The 18,257-nt window shown below is 34.6% G+C and overlaps 1 long non-coding RNA gene and 1 pseudogene across 1 annotated transcript in view; both read right to left on the reverse strand.

Moving 5' to 3' along the window:
• Positions 1–2,534: 2,534 nt before the first annotated feature.
• Positions 2,535–3,842, reverse strand: LOC133091738 (cytochrome c oxidase subunit 7A2, mitochondrial-like; annotated as a pseudogene).
• Positions 3,843–9,722: 5,880 nt separating this feature from the next.
• LOC133091914 (uncharacterized) overlaps positions 9,723–18,257 on the reverse strand; it is a 31,827-nt gene continuing 23,292 nt past the window's right edge. Inside the window, exon 5 of the long non-coding RNA XR_009701001.1 lies at positions 9,723–9,770. This is a non-coding gene — a long non-coding RNA (uncharacterized LOC133091914). The remainder of the gene's footprint in view (positions 9,771–18,257) is intronic.

Genomic DNA, 18,257 nt, shown 5'->3' on the forward strand with positions numbered 1-18,257 from the left:
AACATTTTCCCCAAAATCTGCTTGCTAAAATCTTTTAGGAAAAATCATTGTATGAGGAGCCAGATACTCTTGCTAAAAGAGAAAATTACTTTAAAATAGGATTCTGAAACATTTAAGGATGCAGGGAGCAAATTAAAGGCTGATAGTGGGACTCTGATGATTATGTTATGTGCCATTTTTCAAGCCTGAAATTCTGGTGTGCGTTTTCCTTGCCCTCAAGGGAGGTGAGATTGTCAGTCTTATGGTAGTTGTTCAGAAAACCAACAGACAAGCAGTTTTCCTGAGGTTCTGAAATAAGAACAAATCATTTAAGAACCTTTCCTCCTAATGTTCTTCTCCAATGGAGAGAAAGACCCGTACTCCAGGTCATTGCTTAGAGTGGCAGATAATTATTTGGTTTTCAGGTAGGGAGTTGGTGGGGAGTACTAGAGTCAAAGGATGCTTTGTAACACTGATATCTTTTTGACAAATTGCCCAGATTTCCTGGTTAATGAGCCACTGTTACCTATGTTCTGTAGATGTACAAAATGAAAGTTCTGAAAGATAAAGACTGCCACTCTAGTGCATTTTCCGTTATTGCTTGCCCTTTGGGATTTTGTTACATACTAAAACTTAGAACTGTGTATGCATGCAATGAGGGGAAAATATAAAGGAAGAATGTGTTATTAAAGATAACGATCAGTATAGTTTCAGGTTTCTTTTTATTTTAAAACATATAATCTAGCAAGAAGGAAGTCTAAAGTATTGAGGCCTACTTAGATTAGGGAACAAAAGAATTGGATTCTGACTACTTTAATGAGTGGTTTCAGTAAATTACTTAATCTTTGTGCATCTAGGGCTTTATCATCTGGCAAAAAATAAAGTGAAAAAAAGAAGAGACATTAACTCTAAAAAGCCTTCTAACTCCAAAAGTGGTTTTATTTTCAAAATATCATTTCCATGGGATATTAATCTACAATATTATCTGTTTAGAATATTCAAACATTTTATCTATACTTTTATAATTTCTTCTGTTTACATTTACTATTAATCTTGTGATTTACATAGTTTTAAAAATCACATCCATAAAGGATATTAGGAAAATTTGTTGTGTGAGGGCAGCGTGATAATATTTTATTTGGTATTAAAATTATATTAATTAAGATGCTGGGAGTTTGGGGTTAATATATGCAAACCATTACATTTAGAATGGATAAAAAACAAAGTCCCACTCTACAGCACAGGGAACTATATCCAATCTCCTGGGATAAACCATAATGGAAAAGAATATAAAAAAAGAATGTATATATGTGTATAACTGAGTCACTTTGCTGTACAGCAGAAATTAGCACAACATTGTAAATCAACTGTACTTCAATTTAAAAAAAGTATAAAAAAAATTTAAAAGTTAAAAAAAAATTAAAAAGATGCTGTCATTAGTTGTTTTAATATAATGAAATATTTCAGCTATATTAAAAAGTAAGGATATAATAAACATCTACCACCTATTATAATAACTTTCTAGGCCCAATATGGAGCTGCTCCTGCCTTGGGTACCAAGTGAGCAAATTGAAACTTAGGTGAACTTTCTTGTCCCTGTAAATGTTCCACTTGACCAGAAATGCAGTATAGCCAGTCAGCCAATCCCCAAACATGAAGCCAACTCTGGGCTCTATAGTTATTTCCTTTTCCCTTCTCACCCCAAACAAGGTTGACTATGTGGCTCCAGCCAATTAGATATTTTCTATTTTTCTCTTCCTTGTCCTTTATTCTTTATCCTATAACAGCTTCCTGCCTTCCACCCCATTTTGCAGTTTTCTGAATAGAGATGGTCTGCTTCATCAAGTGTTAATAAAGTTTGTTTGTATCACCTAAATTCCCTGCTTTAAGCATTTTTTAACACACTCAATTTCAGAAAAAATTCCATTCATCTCCTTTTCTCTCTCAAAATAGCCATTATCTGAAAGCCATTATTTCTAACCATGTTCTTATAATTTTACCTATAAACTCTGTATTTGTATACAATGTGTCATCTTGCATGTGTCTATTCTTTATAAAATAGTAGCATACTGTACTTATGCTATACATATATTATACTTTCGAGATTATCTACACTGATTATTTGGCTATAACTCATAATTTTAATTGTTCTATTTTAATGAATTAGTGTGACAAAATTTGTTTATGCATTCTCATAATGAATGTGAAGGTGGGCCCACATTCATAAACTCTCAGAGGAGAATTCTGCTACCCCAACTCCCAGCTCAGGCCGAAACAGGTAAGTTGCTTAGTTGACTCTCTGTGCCAGTGAGTAGATATTTTTCCAGTTCACCCTTGACTTATTCACTGGTGTTGCAACTGTTCCATAGTTTTTCATTTTATTTTCCATTTCATTTTCTTTTTTTTTTTCATGGTAAAGACTGCTTTACTGGTGGCAGGTAGTACAGGTCAATAAATATTGATCCCCAGAAAAGAACTCAGTCAGTTATCAGATACTGGTCCACAGAGAGATGAATGGAGTTGAACCAACTGATTGCTGGGAGGATAAACTGAAATCAATCCTGCTTCTTGGGAAATGAAGCCACAGCCAGCTGATATATGGCATACGCTGTTCCACCAACTGTAAGAATCATGATGGCTCTATACAGGAGGGTATCAGCTATCCCACACTTTAGATGCACTGGAATTTCATTATCCTTCTGAAAGAGATTTTGTTTCTCTGGAACTTTATTTTCAAACTGCCTGCGTGAAGCAGTACTCATGGTCCTCTGGGCAGTCTGACAAAGAGCCAGCAGACTCCGCAGCATCTTGGCTCACTTACTGCCCACCAACCGCGACAACTGAACACCAGGAACGAAGATCTGCACGTCGGAACCGGCACTACCTTCTCTCTATTTCATTTTCAACTCCCTGATTCGTGTATCCACAGTGCCGTTTTCTGTTCTTACAGGGCCATTAAATTCCAATTCTTGATAACTGAGAGATGGAACCAACCCTCACCCCCATTCCCACCTCTCAAGGCAGCTGCCACATCAGCTGGGGCTTTGTTTCCTCATCATTTATCTCCTTTGGGATTTTTCAAATTCACCTGTGGGCATTTAAATGAACAGTTATGTTCTGTGTACTATTTCGAGGTTTTTAATAACTGAAAGCTGTTTAGGTTATCTAATCCCTACCAACCAAAAACACCAAGCCATTTAAATTGTTTTTACTGGATATAATGTTTAACATTCAATTCAACGATGGAGAAGATAATTTTAGGACTGCTAAAAATGAAACCAAATTTTTCATATATGATTCAGTGAGAAATCTTTATATTAATGTCATATCCAAAATGGTTTAGCTCTTTTTAAAGTTCTTTTCAGAGGCCAAAGATGAAGAATTTGGTTTCTTTCAAAGGTCTATTATTTAATTCATGTAATTTATTAATGTATTTGAATTTATATGAATATAATTATGATTAACTCATTTATTCAACTCATTTCATCTTACATTTTCTTGGTTTTTATTGAAATACCATGTGTCATGATCTACAAGAATTCAAAAATCAGTAATTTTGCCAACTTTTCCCACTATTCTCCCATAACTAGCGTATGCCCACCGTAAAACAAGCTGGAGGGCATTTTACATCCCAATGTGAAAGATTTTTCTGCCTCTGAACCTCTGTTTATGCTTTATACCATCCATATACTCTTATTCCCCACTCCTCAAGTCTAACTCTCAAACCCTACCCATCCTTCAAGGCCTCTTAATATGTCTGTCATCTTCATGAAAGCACTCTTTATTCCCCAAATATGATCTCCAGTCTCTTTCTGCATAACTCTTCTGGTTTTATCATATTCTATCTTGGTTTACTGCTTCATTGCGGTTTTATATTTTGTTTTAGCTTAGAAAATTAGTGTCTCTTTTTTATTCTTACAGTCCATGAAATGCTTGGAGAATTTGTAGAAAGTCAATAAATACCCATTAAAATTCAAGATAACTAAAAGCTCCTTTGCAATTCAAATTGAATGTTTTAAATAATTATAAATAGTATCATTACTTAAATATAAACCCTGAAAGGGAAGATTTAAAAGTGCTACATGCTACATAAAAGGTGTGACAACACATGGAATAAACCTCTCTGGATTCCTACAAAAAGGAAGGTTTAGACTAGATGACTCCTAAAGTTTCTTCTACCTCTAAAATGCTAATATTCTTCTCCAACTTCAGATGCATTTTCATGAACATTTCGGTCAGGGGGCATAGTGTTCAAATTGGCAATGAGATGGTCACCTGATGAGTGCCAGGAATGCCAGCTCCCCAAGAAATTGGGTGCTTTAGGAGTATAGCTAGGGTGGGGTGCACCTGGATGCTTCTTCCTTTCATGCATTGCTGGAAGCCATGCAGAAGAAGCAAATAAAAGACAAACAGAAAATACTAGAAACAGGAAGAGAAACTCTGTCCTCCTCCAATGTCTCTCCACTGCCCTCTATTGTCTTAGCTTAACACTGTGCCTGTTGAAAGTAAGAAATGATTATAGGATCCAGCTTCTGCATTGCAGAGCAGGCAATGCAGGATGGATTTGAAGCTGAGAGGCAATAAACTGATGATTGGCACAACAGGGAATATAAATTTCATTGCATACATATTATCCTCAATTTAGGAGCAGATTTCCTAACATTTAAAAGATGGAATGGTCATGTTATGATATGAGGAGGTAAATCTGGATTTAAAAATTGTATAATTCTTTCAAATACCAAAGTACTAGTTAATAAACTACAATTTCAGTATATTAAAATATAGCAAAACAGCTCAATGCATTACATGATTTTAACTTATTCTATAATTTTACAAATGAAGAATATATTTCACTTTTCCAAATCTGTTCCAGTTTGATATCAAAGTCTATTTGTAGTAAATACCATGAACTACTCATTGGGAAAAAGACAGACACGTGCCTTAAAATGAAACAGCATCTAGTGGTTGGTATATTAAATTATAATGAATCTTTTGACTCTATCCCCTAGGAATTTACTTGAATAAACAGACATAGTATGATAGCACTAAAATATCATGTTCCTCCACAACACTGTAAATCAACTGTACTTCAATTTAAAAAAAAATCATGTTCCTCAATTAACAGAATAAAGATCTGTTCTCCACTATGATTTCCTTGGATCCCATCATTCATTTATTTACATTTTTTTCTATTATATTTAATAAATATAAAAATCCCTTGTACAACTTGGGTAGTATGCCATAGTGGTTAAAAAGCATGGGCTTTAAAAATTGAGTAGGTTTGAATCCTGGCTCTCATACTTGTGCGACTCTGGGCAACTTGCTTAACTTTCTCAGTTTTGTCATTTCTAAAATGGGGACACAGTACCTGCCTCATAGGGTTTTTGTGTGTATTAAATGAGCTAATACAAGTAAAGTGCTTAGGACTTTGCCAAGCGCATAACAGGTGACAAAAGTTTGCTATTGTTGTTTTCCCTACTACCTATCCTTGAGAACAACTGTCAAGCACTCTTGATTGATTATGTGACTGATTATGTTAAGAAGAAACAACTAATTTTCCCTAAAACTCTATTACCACATCAGAGAATAGAGGGATGAATCTAAAATGAACTCTCTCTCCCCTTAGAATTCAGGACCACTTGACTATTTCTTCAGAATAGGATCAAATGTATTGTTTGTACTTGTCCTAACACCTTGTCACATAAGTCATGACTGATTTATCCCTATCACTTAAGCTTTCAATTATCATTATGAAACTTGTTTTTATGTTTACATTTATATATTTCCTCACCCCAAATCACCCAACTGATCCTCAGAAAAGAATCTGTTAAGCTCTAAGGATAAAATTTCTCAGACTGCTGATTTTAAAGCTTGTTAAATTTCCTGTTTCAAGTCATGGATATCAATGCTGAAGAAGTTACTGATATAAAGTTACTTTAAAGAATAACCTGGTCCTGAGAATGTGCAGGTGAGCAGACAAGTGGTAGAACAATTTTTTCCTGCCAGCCTTAATACATTCATGTATCTAGTAGCTCAATTCATAATCATTTAATAAAGTGAACATTTGTAGTATTAAATATTAAGAAAGAAACAGGCTATTAAAAGTTAAAACCCTACTTGTATTTAGCTATGTTTAAAAAAAAAAATCCCAGGAATATTGTAATGAGTCTAGGTTTAGGAGCAAGCATTGTGCAAGTTAATGTAAGTAATGAACCTTTCATGTGAAATGATGTAGTGTCACAACTCATTTGCATCCCACTTAAAGTGTAATTAAGTTTCTCTGACAGCATGGCTTATGGCTGAAAGAACAGACCTGGCTGCTAAATTAATCCAGAGTCCCTCAGTTAATAACCCTCACAAAGAAAACTTCACACTCTTTGATTTAAAGTTCCCAAACTCCCATTTACAGAAGTGTATGACAAGGCAGCCCTACAGAGAAACCTTTGTATAAAATTGATGGCCTCTCACCAGATTTAATCATCAAAACACCTGAAAACCGGACTTTGATGAATCAGGAACTGAGAATATGCTATTTTCACTCCAGCTAGGAAGGCTGGTGGTCTGGAGGGGGAGGTTTCACACTTGAATTTCACTGCACTATATATTTAAACTATAGTATGTTTTCAAACTGAAATATGAAGTGTTGGGAATTTTGAGATTTATAACAGAACTGGCTTACCATAATAAGAGCTCAGAAATAATGGAATTTGTTTTTTCATTCATTCTTTCAGGACTTGAGTACTTCATATAAGTTTCCAAGTGAAGTTGCTATTCATTAAATTCTCTTGAGTTTTTGTTTATTTGCTATTGTCATCATTTGTTTGTTTTGTTAAGAATATTCACTTTTGCAATCCCCAGAACTGAATGTGACGTTGCCACAAGATTAGAACTACAGAGTGTTATTTAGAACAAGTTTTAACTAAACAAGGATTTAATTTATAAGTAATCTAAACTGTTTTCAGAGAGGCAAACAAGAGGACAGGCAAATTTCTCAGGATCAGATTCCACTTCACTCCAGGGCAACACAAGAATCTTTGGCCAGCATTTATGCTTGGCAACTGATTGGTGCTATTACCCTCCTCTTCTTTTCCATGCCACCCAAATTCAAAGGCTGATATGGAAAAAAACAGTCTATCTTTAAGCTGAAGGTCTCAAAATCAACTATTTGGTATATAGATAAATATAAATAAATAAATGTATATAAATAAATATAAATAAATAAATATATTAATATATATAAACATAAATATATATACAAATAAATATAACTATTGGTATATAAATAAATTGGTTCCTCAGAGAGTCAGTGAAAGTGTTGGTAGCTGGACAAAGAATACTAGATATACCTTTAACATACAAAACATTCCTGAATCCAAGTGCCCAATAATTTAATAATGTAATGATTAATGGACTTACTCTAGTTCACTCAACCAATATTGCTCAGAGTATTTTAGGTTAAGTTAACATTTATTCTGACAGATGACCTGCAACGCCACCCCTACGAGAAAATTGTCATATTTAGAAATTAAATAATATATTAAAGTGTAACACTGAGTAGAAGCTATAATATTCACCTCCATGTTTTCAAAGCACTGAAATGTCCTTAGGGCAAAATTTGCAGCTGTTCATTTTTCTACTTCAGGTCTCAGCACTATACAATGTATCACTGGAATTTTAACAGAAACATCTTATGCTCTTTCTTGACTTTCCAAAGATCTATTTCAGGGAAAAGAAAACATGCCAGGAAGGATGACTTGATGGGAAAGAAGCACCCTACCAATTATTTTCTCTTATCATTTATTTTTTAAAAAAACATTATTAGTAAAAGATACAGCAGAAAAGTCATGTTCAATTAGATGATTTATTGCTGGCGTGTTGTTGGAACGTTTACAGTGGTAGCAGACAATGATTTTACTTCAGCTGTCCAACTGAGGCCAAAAGGTGGTGGTACATGGAGTTCTATGTGTTAAGTGCTTTTCGTTATGAGCTATAACCTGTGTTGTCAGAAGGTAAAGGATCACAGCAAAACTCCTTCCACAGCTCTGAGTCCGGCTTCTCCCAGTTGTTTCCCATAATCCACTTCAAGTTGAAAGGTTTAAAATACTCAAGGCGATGGCTTCAGGTCACATAGAAAAAAATTCAAATTTTAAGTATTCAATACACAGCCATGGTTTTATTTATTCATTAAATAAAATTTAAAAGAAACACATATACATGCTTTAATTACTTTAGACATTGCTCATTAATATATCCATTATTTTATTTTAAAATATTTATAATAATATATTACATCTTTTTCTACGTACATGTATAATTTTTCTTATGTATACAAGTACAGAACTTGCCACAATAGTAACTGAGGAGTGAGAAACCATTATTTCTATGCTAATTAATGATTATATATACATATATAATATATTTTTCTTAATTCAAATCTCACTGAAAAAAGTTTATATGAGCAGTTTGTTGAATTCACATTTTAAGACATGTGAAGATGGTATGAATCCAAGGTTCGCCATGCAATAATAAAGGTATCCTCTCATGTCTTATTGGTAGTTTCTGTGAGTCCCCGATTACTACGAAACACGCTCACTCAACTCACACAGAAATACTGTATACTAATTAAGTACTTTCAGTCATACAACACTCCTGTAAAATGAGCTTTACCTATGTATTATCAAAGTATACAAGCTTTTACTACCAGCGGCAATGTTACTACTATCATTCATAAAAGCAAACAGAAATCATACAGTCCTGTACAGTGCCTAGTACAGCCTGAAGGAAGCTGATTCAAGTTGACTGCTATGTAGATTCATTTCCAATTATGTAGGAGTTGATGCAAATGACAGAGTTGTTAAAGTATAAGAAGTAGGTCAAACAAAAATGTTGAAAATAATTCACCTGTGCTATACATAAAGAATACAAAAAACTATATATGTATATATGTTACACATACTTAGATATTTATAATTTTACATGTATGTGTAGTTTTTATTTTTTTTAACTTTTTAATTTTATATTGGAGTATAGTTGATTAACAATGTTATGTGTAGTTTGAGTGTAGTTGATTAACAAGGTTATGTGTAGTTATTTTAATTTTAGGCACTGTGAAAAAAATGATGAATGCTTAAATTATCTTCCCCCCAAAATGTGTAGCATCTGAAATGAGCAGGTATCAAAACAAAAATCTCAAATATTTATAAAATATAATACATAGGGAATATTTGCAAAAAGAACCATGTTTGGATTTTGGATTGGAGTTATGGAGGGCTGAGAAATACACAAGAAAGGTTACTTGGTAGATTTAATTCTACATTTTAGAAAGCTTAAATAATTTACAATTGTTCCTTGGCATTTTCAGTTCCAATTAGCTCTTAAAGTATAAACCAGAAAATGTTTTAAAATAAATTTGGTAAAAATCTCACTATTTGTGAATAGAGCTACTTATTCTAATTGCCGGAAATGCAATGAAAATCTTTCTGGGATATAAAAAAACGTAAGGAGTTGTTGTTAAAGCTCTTATCTCCCTCTCACAACTCACTGTAGGTAAAACCTGAAAGTCAATATATAATCAAATTATTTGCATACTTACAAGTTAGGCCTTGTCCATCCTCTATCTCTTCATGTGGCATTGAATAGAAGGCTTCATAAATTCTTCTAATCCCTGATCCATGAATTGCATATGAATTCATTTTATCAATAGCAGGTGGAAAATATTCCCAAGGAAGAAATATAATCCCACTCCACCGGTTCCAGGTAGTGTTGACTTTAAATTGTGAACTTGGCTCTTACTTTCATAGTTAGGAGGAAATAATCAAAACAGCAATAATTTTCAATTGGCAGATTTAATGCATTAAACAAATAGAACCAAAGTTTAAATTAGACAAAAATGATATAATTGCTTTGTAAGGCAAGCTTGTCAGTCATGGTTCCTAAGTTGAAGACCTATTAGTAATGCCATTGAGTATTCACCCCATTCACAGTTTTATTATTTATAAAAAGTTGAAAGTATTTATGGTCTTCTATAAAACATATAAAATGTCAGATTCAATTTGTACAAACAGCTAATTTTTATAAGGGCATAATGATACTGCTGACCTAAACATTGGTTCTTCATGCTTGGAGCTCTAAGGAAAAGCAAGTGAAACTGCTTTGTTTGCTCATTAGCCCTAACTTTATTGTAGTTGTTAATATCTATGCTGATCCCTGGCAGGCAAACCCAGACTATGGAGACCTGTTAAGCAGCCACCTTAGCCCAAGGAACCTGACCTGAATCACAGAGACAATTTCTAATGGACTTCATATGCCCCTACCTGCTCGAGTTAATTATTTCATTCTTTGTCACCATTTCAGAAGCTGATCATATTTATTATATTGGTCACATTCACTCATTCATCAACAACTATTTTATCAGTTTTGTAAGTTTTTAGAAATTTTTTGCTGACATCAATTTTTACCTTTTTAAATGGTTCATCTCATTAATGCTTATTAATATAAGGCATAAAAGGGATAGGTTTTGGAAACAATTCATGTCCCAGATAGAGAACACTGGATTCCTTTTTTACTTAGATCATCTCCCCGTAGACTTCTTTCCCCATTCCCAGACAGATCCTGTCAACCCTGATGAAGAATCTAATATTAACTGAAGTTGGCCAGAATCACTGACAATCCCATTCTAAAAATTACCCATTTGGAAAAACAGTGCTGGTCAAGAGCCAAATTACCTTCTCTGCTCTTCCAACTCCACTCCCTCAGAGACTGAGACAACTCAATTTTAAAAAACTGTTCGGAGAACTGCTGCAACAATGTTGTCCACAGGACAACTGACAGCTCCTATGAAGAGACCCATTAGCCAAAATCTATGGTGTCTGATAAACATATTCCGCTGATCATGGTCATTTCCCTTGACAGTCTATTCTGCATCTAGAGAAGAAAGTATGTGAGGAATTTTATCCAGGGATGCTCTGGAACTAGCTCCACTCCATAGAGCTGCCAATAGTTGTCTCCCTTTAGAATTTTTTTTTTTTAAGAGCACTATAAAAATAAAGGGTCCACTGTCAAATTAATGGACTACAATATACTATTCTGCTGCCAGGACGAACTTGAGTAACTTGCTTGACCTACTTTCAAAACAGAAATTCCTAAGAGTTCTCCATTAGGACTATAATTTCTTGATTCATTTTAACATGATAAGTGTATCATAAGGATGCTACTTTTCCAAAAGCCATTTTCTAAAAAAGATATTTTTATAAAGATCTGAGCCCACTGAGCTTCAACAAATGTCAGGATCTAAATAGAGCACCATTATCTTCTCCTCATTCCACTTGCTTCTATATCAAGAAACTTAAATCAATTCCTGACTTTATCAAGCTCTGGACTGTCATTCAATGAGTATTTATTAAATGCCTGCCATGTGACAGACACTTTTCAAGGAACTGGGCATATTGGGTCAACAAAACAAAGTCCTCGCCCTCACAGAGCTGATATTCTAGCTACATTCATAAAAGAGACTCTTGAGTAACAGCAGACACCTAAGGCAATCATCTTAAATCCCTTTACCATTTACCAAGAGAAGAACAGGATGCCGTTTTTGATTTGCTGAAAGCACTGCAGAAAAACTGATTTATGTTTAGAACACAGACTATAGCAGTAAATCATTATCCAGCTGAATAACCTTTTTATTTACCATCTGCTATTCCCTTCTGCTTGAGAAGAATACAATTCTAAGAGGTCAAAGAGGATGCCCACCTTGTACACCAACATGTTCCCATTGTCTAGCACACTTAACATTTGTGGAATGACTTATGAGCATTAGGCCAAGTAATATATGAATAAATGAGTATATTCACAGGGAACTGTATAACCGTGGTTGATTTAACACCCTTAATTATTCACAGTATCATCTTTCTTGCTTCTCAAAGTGACTCTGTCAAGTGACCTTCCTGTTATATTAGGCAACAGGTAAGATCCTAAGAAAAATTGTAAACGCGCTTGTCATAGATTGAGGTAGCTATTTCTGTGCTCTTCGCCCACCCCCACCCCTTCCCTTCCTCTACCTCCCAACATTCGGATATTCTGCTGCTAAATTCTTTAAATTTTGCTCTAAGTGGTGAAGCAAAAGATTCCATATAGTAGCTGCAAGAGGGAACCAATGTGCCATTTATGTGTTACCACAAAGGAGAGCTCCCTTGATTCCCCAACTGCAGCATCATCAGCCTGCCACCTACCTTCTCAAACCCTACTTGTTTTTCCTGCTGAATTGCTCATGGTTTATTATTTCCTTTAATTGGAAAAATTTAAACCTGATTCAGGAGCCACATTAAAATCTGGTCCTCAAAAATATTGCAGGCCAATCTCTTCAAGGTTTATGGTGACTATTTCTACAATGTCAAAGAAGGGCTTGTTTAAGCATTTGAGTAGAACCAGAGACGCTTGTTTGAGAAAAGCTTTGGCTCTAACTGGGGCATTCCTGCACAGTTTCTTTGTAACTAGGATAGATTTTCATTCCAGCAAGAAAATAAGTGAAGCTCTTCAACATTCTTCCTGAAACACCATCTTGGCCATCAACTTTGCCTGATTAAGATTACAACAGAGAATTTCCTGGTGGTCCAGTGGTTAGGACTCTGTGCTTCAACTGCCAGGGTTTGATCCCTGGTCAGGGAACTAAGATCTCACAAGCCGCGTAGCGTGGCCAAAAAAAAAAAAAGATTACAATAGTCTTCTATCAATTAGCAACACATAATAGAAGGCATCATCATAGTGTACTAGCTGTTGCTTCCCACTGTGAATTTTCTGTCACATAGTTCTTATTATAAACCTAGCTAAGATCATTTATATTTGAAAGGAATTGATTAAAGTGGTCATTTAAAAAAAATTGTGTGATTGTAAGGTACTTAGAAAAATACAAATTCCTAGGAGCCATTCAAGATCTCCTAAATCTGAATATTAAGAGAAGATCCAATGCCTAGAACAGTGCCTTGCACACAGTAGGTGCACACTAAGTATCAGTTAAAAGAATAATGTATGAGCTATTAAGTCCCACACTGCAGTGTTTCATTCCCTGAAGATAGATGGTTCATTCTGTGGGACAGAATCATTAGGATTTTCCCCACCTGAACTCTTTGCTAGTCAAGACTTCCCCTGGAATGTGAGGTCCTTGAAGGAAGGAGCTCTGACGGTCTTGTTCACACATATAACCCCAGCCACATGAACAACACCCTGTATGTGGTAAATGCTCACGAAATATTTGTTGAATAAATGAATCAGCCAGTGAATCCCCATATTTATCAAGCCCCATACATAATGCCAAGGGTGTTCAATCAGAGTAGAACTCATAATATTAAATACAGGTAAACCTGAGTCAGAAAAGTTGAAAGTTGACATTGATGACTTCAACGCAGTTTAATAGCCTATTTTCTTTCTTCAAACAGTAATATTTACTATTTGGGATGGATTGTAATGGCTCTCACATAAAGACCAAATTCTTCTTATTTAAACCTGTATAATAATGCCCCATAAAATTGTATACCTACAGCTAAAAATATGAAATGTATTAGTTTATTAACATTGTAGCAGATTTTGCAGGTGGCACTCGTGTATCAATGAACTTCTAACCTAAAGAACCATCCTCAAAGAAAAGGTATAGTCTTTAACATAGAAGAAAAAATTTTTTTCTTCCTTTCGGAGCTAAGGGGGTTTTCTTATTTTGTAGACTCCCAGTGTAGTAGCATGGCTTGGTGTTGTTTGTTGTTTTGTTTTGTTCTGCTTTTTATTTTTTTATTCCAAAACAGAAGCAGAGATATTTAAAGTAGATATAAAGAAAACATATACCAAAAAAAATTTGGAGAAAACTTGTTTTTAAGAAATCCAATCAATATTAACTAAATTAACAAAACATTTTGAAAAAGTGGATACATGTCACTGGAGCAAAAGCTCCAAGAGAGCAGAGACTACATGTTATTTGACTTTGTATCCTCTGCCCCTAACACAGAGTCAGGCCCATAAAAGGTACTGAGTGAAAGTCTGGTAAATGAATGAATGAATGAATGAATGAATGAATTCATTTCTGCCTAACAAGTATATTCAAATAACTAACTTCGTTTTCATTAATCAAACCCATTTTTTAACGTACCACTTTCAGTAGCAATTTTCTTGATCCTCAAGTGCACATACCTTTTTCCACATATTCAGACAAAATTTGTTCCAATTTTCAGTGTTGATTATGCTAGATACTACAGAGCCAAACCATTTTAAGAATTCAGCAAAACATTTAACTCTATTTGACACATAAATAGACAGCAGTGTTAAATCTGTCACTTTGTCTCAGTTACCACTACAACTGTTGATGGGATTTTAATCCAGTTGGCATCTGCTTAACAAACAATATACTCACAGTTCTCAGTTTTCATTTTTCCCCTTTTACAAAGTAGAAAGTTAAATGGTAAAGTTAATAGAGCTGTAAAAAATATAGTACCAGATTTATTTTAATGACAGTGTGAGTGTCATTGATTTAGAACAGCTGCTCTCTAATAAACAGACTCAGGGCCTAATAACTGTACAGAAAAAGGCAAAGGCAGATGTCTATTGCTGGGGCCTGAAGACCTGTTGGCAGGTCACTGCCCAGTTAGGATTACTGGTCTCAGTGGCAGTTTCCCCATAGCTCAAAAAACTGCCCAGCTGCTTTTGTATGCAGAGGTTCCTAGATCGATTTCTTACTGGAATAGATTCCTCACAAACAAGGATAATCCTTTATTTGAGGTTTAGTCACTTGAATTCCTCTCTGTACTCTTCACTGTCAGGCTTTGCAATTTTTATTTATTCTTGGTAGAATGCGCTTACTATTGTAGTTATGGCACTTTCCACTCTAAGCCCCTCTTTTCAGCGTCTTCAAGAGAGAAAGGTCTTTAGCTAGAAATTTCTCATGCTGGTTGACAGTCTGGAAATGATTTATTTTAGAAGAGAATAGAGGTGAAAGGAGTAGAAGGAAAGATCATTATTCCACCATCTTTGAGAACTTACCAGTTAATCACTGGTTTATTGTTAAATGAAATGTGATGGCTTTCAAGATTTAATTTTATTGCTTTTATCTTTAAGAAGTAACACTAAAATATTTTACAGTCTCATAAGTAGAGTAAATCCAACAGGCTAAAAAGATTCCCTGTGGCTAAATTAATTTTAATTTATTCCCTCTCATACTAGGTAAAGTGGATTACTGCAACACTCAACAATGAAAAAATGCTTTAATCATATACATATTTATAAACACATTTACAAATATATTTTTAATGTATAGATCTACAGATAACAAATATTTATTTTGTGGGTATGCTTTCAGATGTTTTCAAGACTAGCTTCTTCCACACACATGAAAGAGTCCATAATAATCAGAACTGTCACTCTTTAAAACCTCTACTTAATTTCCTGATATTTTAATCCATTGCTTTCCAAAGCTTTTTCTCCACGAGAATTATTGCATATATACCTAGAACTAAATTATAAAATGGTTACTGAAAGAATTATTTAACAGTATTTCAAAATATATCAAACTCACTCTGGGCTTTCTGATTTTGCTACATAGAAATAAAATATTTATTTCTTTATTTCTTTAATTTCTTTAGAGAATAGCAAGATTCAAGGCCATCTGCTGCTTTTGTCTCTTCTTTTTTTAATAAAACAGATTCTTTGAAGTAAATTATTGCCAATTACACGTTCATCCAGGGAGAAGAGAAAAAATAGTGAGTGGATTTGCTTAAAAGACTATTCCAACTTCGCAAGTGTGAAGTCTTCAATATAGACTATTAAACAGTAGAGACTAGAGTGGAAAATATACCGAGACTAAAACTAAATACTATAACTACTAAGAATTTAAAGGAAACTTGTCATTATCTTTTTAATTAGATGCAAAAGCAAGCTGTTTATGAAAGTTAAGACCCCTATACTTATGTCTGATTTCTTATGCTAACCTTAAAGACTCTACAATGAAAACTCACTGAAATACTGAGTCCACATACAGGTAATAACTTCTCAAAACCAAGTTTATATATCAGAAACAGAAAGCGAAGGAAAGTATACATAAAAATATAAAGTTATATATCATGTTTATTATTATATTTTTATTATCTGAGCTCTAGAACTGGATTTTGTCTCATCTTCGTAATTCCAAATGTAAAATTAAAATAAATAACCTGTGTTTCTTCCTCTAAGAATGTTTGATTCAGGGTAAGACTAACAGTAAGCCATTACTAAATTTAAATTCCCTTTCTCCTCTTAGGGCAGGATCAATAAGTAAGAAGTAAGCTGGACATGAATATTGTACATCAGGAAGCTCCCCCAAAGAAGACACTATATCCAGGATAGAACTCAACATGTTATATAAACAGTGCACTGGAGCCAGCCTCACCTGAACTGGAGTTGTCTTAGCTATTGTCCAGAAAGCATAAGCAGGAACATAAGGAAAACACATAAGGAAAGATTCTCTTTTTTCCTCCATATTCAGAATAACACGTTGGTATCACCTTCCTGGGTACAGGGTACAAGCGTAAGTGACTGTTGCCTAACTTCCCAACGTTGAAAACAATTATGCTCACTTGAAAAATCCTTTTTCAGCAGAAAAGTATTACTTCTCACAAATTCTTAAGTGGAGTACAATTTTATGTCCAATCAAACATTATTATTACTACGTATGAACCACAGTAGGACGATCTGGCAGGTATATTATTTGGGGCACAAATCCCAATCTGTGTTTAAAAAAAAAAAGCATTACATAAAAAGCTCAGTTAGATGTTAGCCAGGGTTCAAAATGAAAACGTATGCACGAGCCATTCAGAGCTCACAAATAAATAAAAATGGAAAGGTCAGCAATGGTCTTTCTTCCTCACTGTTACTAAGCCTTCGAAATAAGCTCAGGAAATGTATGCAGGTGGTTTTTTGATTAATTTGATAGAGGTACATCCATGGAACAAATTTACAAGTGATTTGCAGGCAGGCTGGCATTACTAAAATGAACGGTGCTATTACTATGATTTATGCTACTATTCCTAACACAAATGATAAAGTGAAATTTACAGTCCTTAATTACCACCATGAAAAATTGGGAGGGAGAAAAAAGAGCAAAGATTGGTAATTTGCAAACTTGTCAGTAAGGCAAGATGCAAAGATCCATTTGCTTTACTTAAAAAAAAAAAGATACTGCATAAATGGGCATTGCTATATTGTTATCAACCCATTGGAGAAGGGAAGGGAGTTCAAAAAAAAAAACAAATGACCAAAATGTAACCCTGAGATTCCAGGAAGTGTGGTTTAGGAAAACAGCTGACAAAATGTAGCCTCTATTTATTAAAAGTAGGAAGGTGACAAAATACAACACTACACTATACTTTATTTGGGCCAATCACAAAGGCCCAGCTTGCTCTTCAAATCACTTCCTTTCAAACGTTCTATAGTGGGAAAAAAAAGAAAATTAAAGAAATCATATCTGTAATTTTTAACTAAATGTTTTTCTCTTGTCCTATTCATATCCAGATAGTGCTGAGAGTCTGTTAGGATATTCAGAGATGTTTACACAGACATTGCTATTCACAGAACTCTAACAAAGCTTTGCAGAGGAACCTGTTGTGAGAGGCATGGCTCAAGCACCGCATTTGTCAAGGGGTTGGAGATTATGTGAATGCCTAGTTTCCTGGGCCCATGGCCCTTTGCTCTCTCCATCTTCCATAACTTCCTACTTTAATGGTCCAGCCAGGCTTTATTTCCAACACTCATTCCCTCACATGACTGACCTACTATCAGGGAATGCCTAGGGTTCTAACGGACCTTCTAATCACTATTTGTTACATTTGGTTCAATATATAGTAATTCCATTCAGTGGTCATTCACACTACTCACAGACCGCTGCATAGCAAAACTCCACAAAGTTACAAGGCATGGCAACTGGTTGTATATAACAGGCAAGAGAGATGGAACAATCAAAGATGGCAGAAGTTTCTTGTCTGCCTGATTTAGAAAATAATGGTGCAACTTTAGATAGAGGTGCACAACCAAGACCTGGAAATTGATAAGTTAGTTTCAGTAATGTTAAGTCTGAGTTGCTGTCAGGATACCCAGATGCAGATACGCAGTAAACATTACTAGGAATGTAGGACTAACGCTCTGGAGAAAACTTAGGCCCAGTTATATAGATGTTTGAGAAATCTGAACAGAAATTAAGGTTGAAGGCATGGAAGAGGATCAGATGGTCACAGTGGGGATGTAAAAACAAGAGACCTAACAGCAGAAACAAA

Source organism: Eubalaena glacialis, chromosome 5, assembly GCF_028564815.1.
Source record: "Eubalaena glacialis isolate mEubGla1 chromosome 5, mEubGla1.1.hap2.+ XY, whole genome shotgun sequence".
NCBI classification, from domain to species: domain Eukaryota; kingdom Metazoa; phylum Chordata; class Mammalia; order Artiodactyla; family Balaenidae; genus Eubalaena; species Eubalaena glacialis.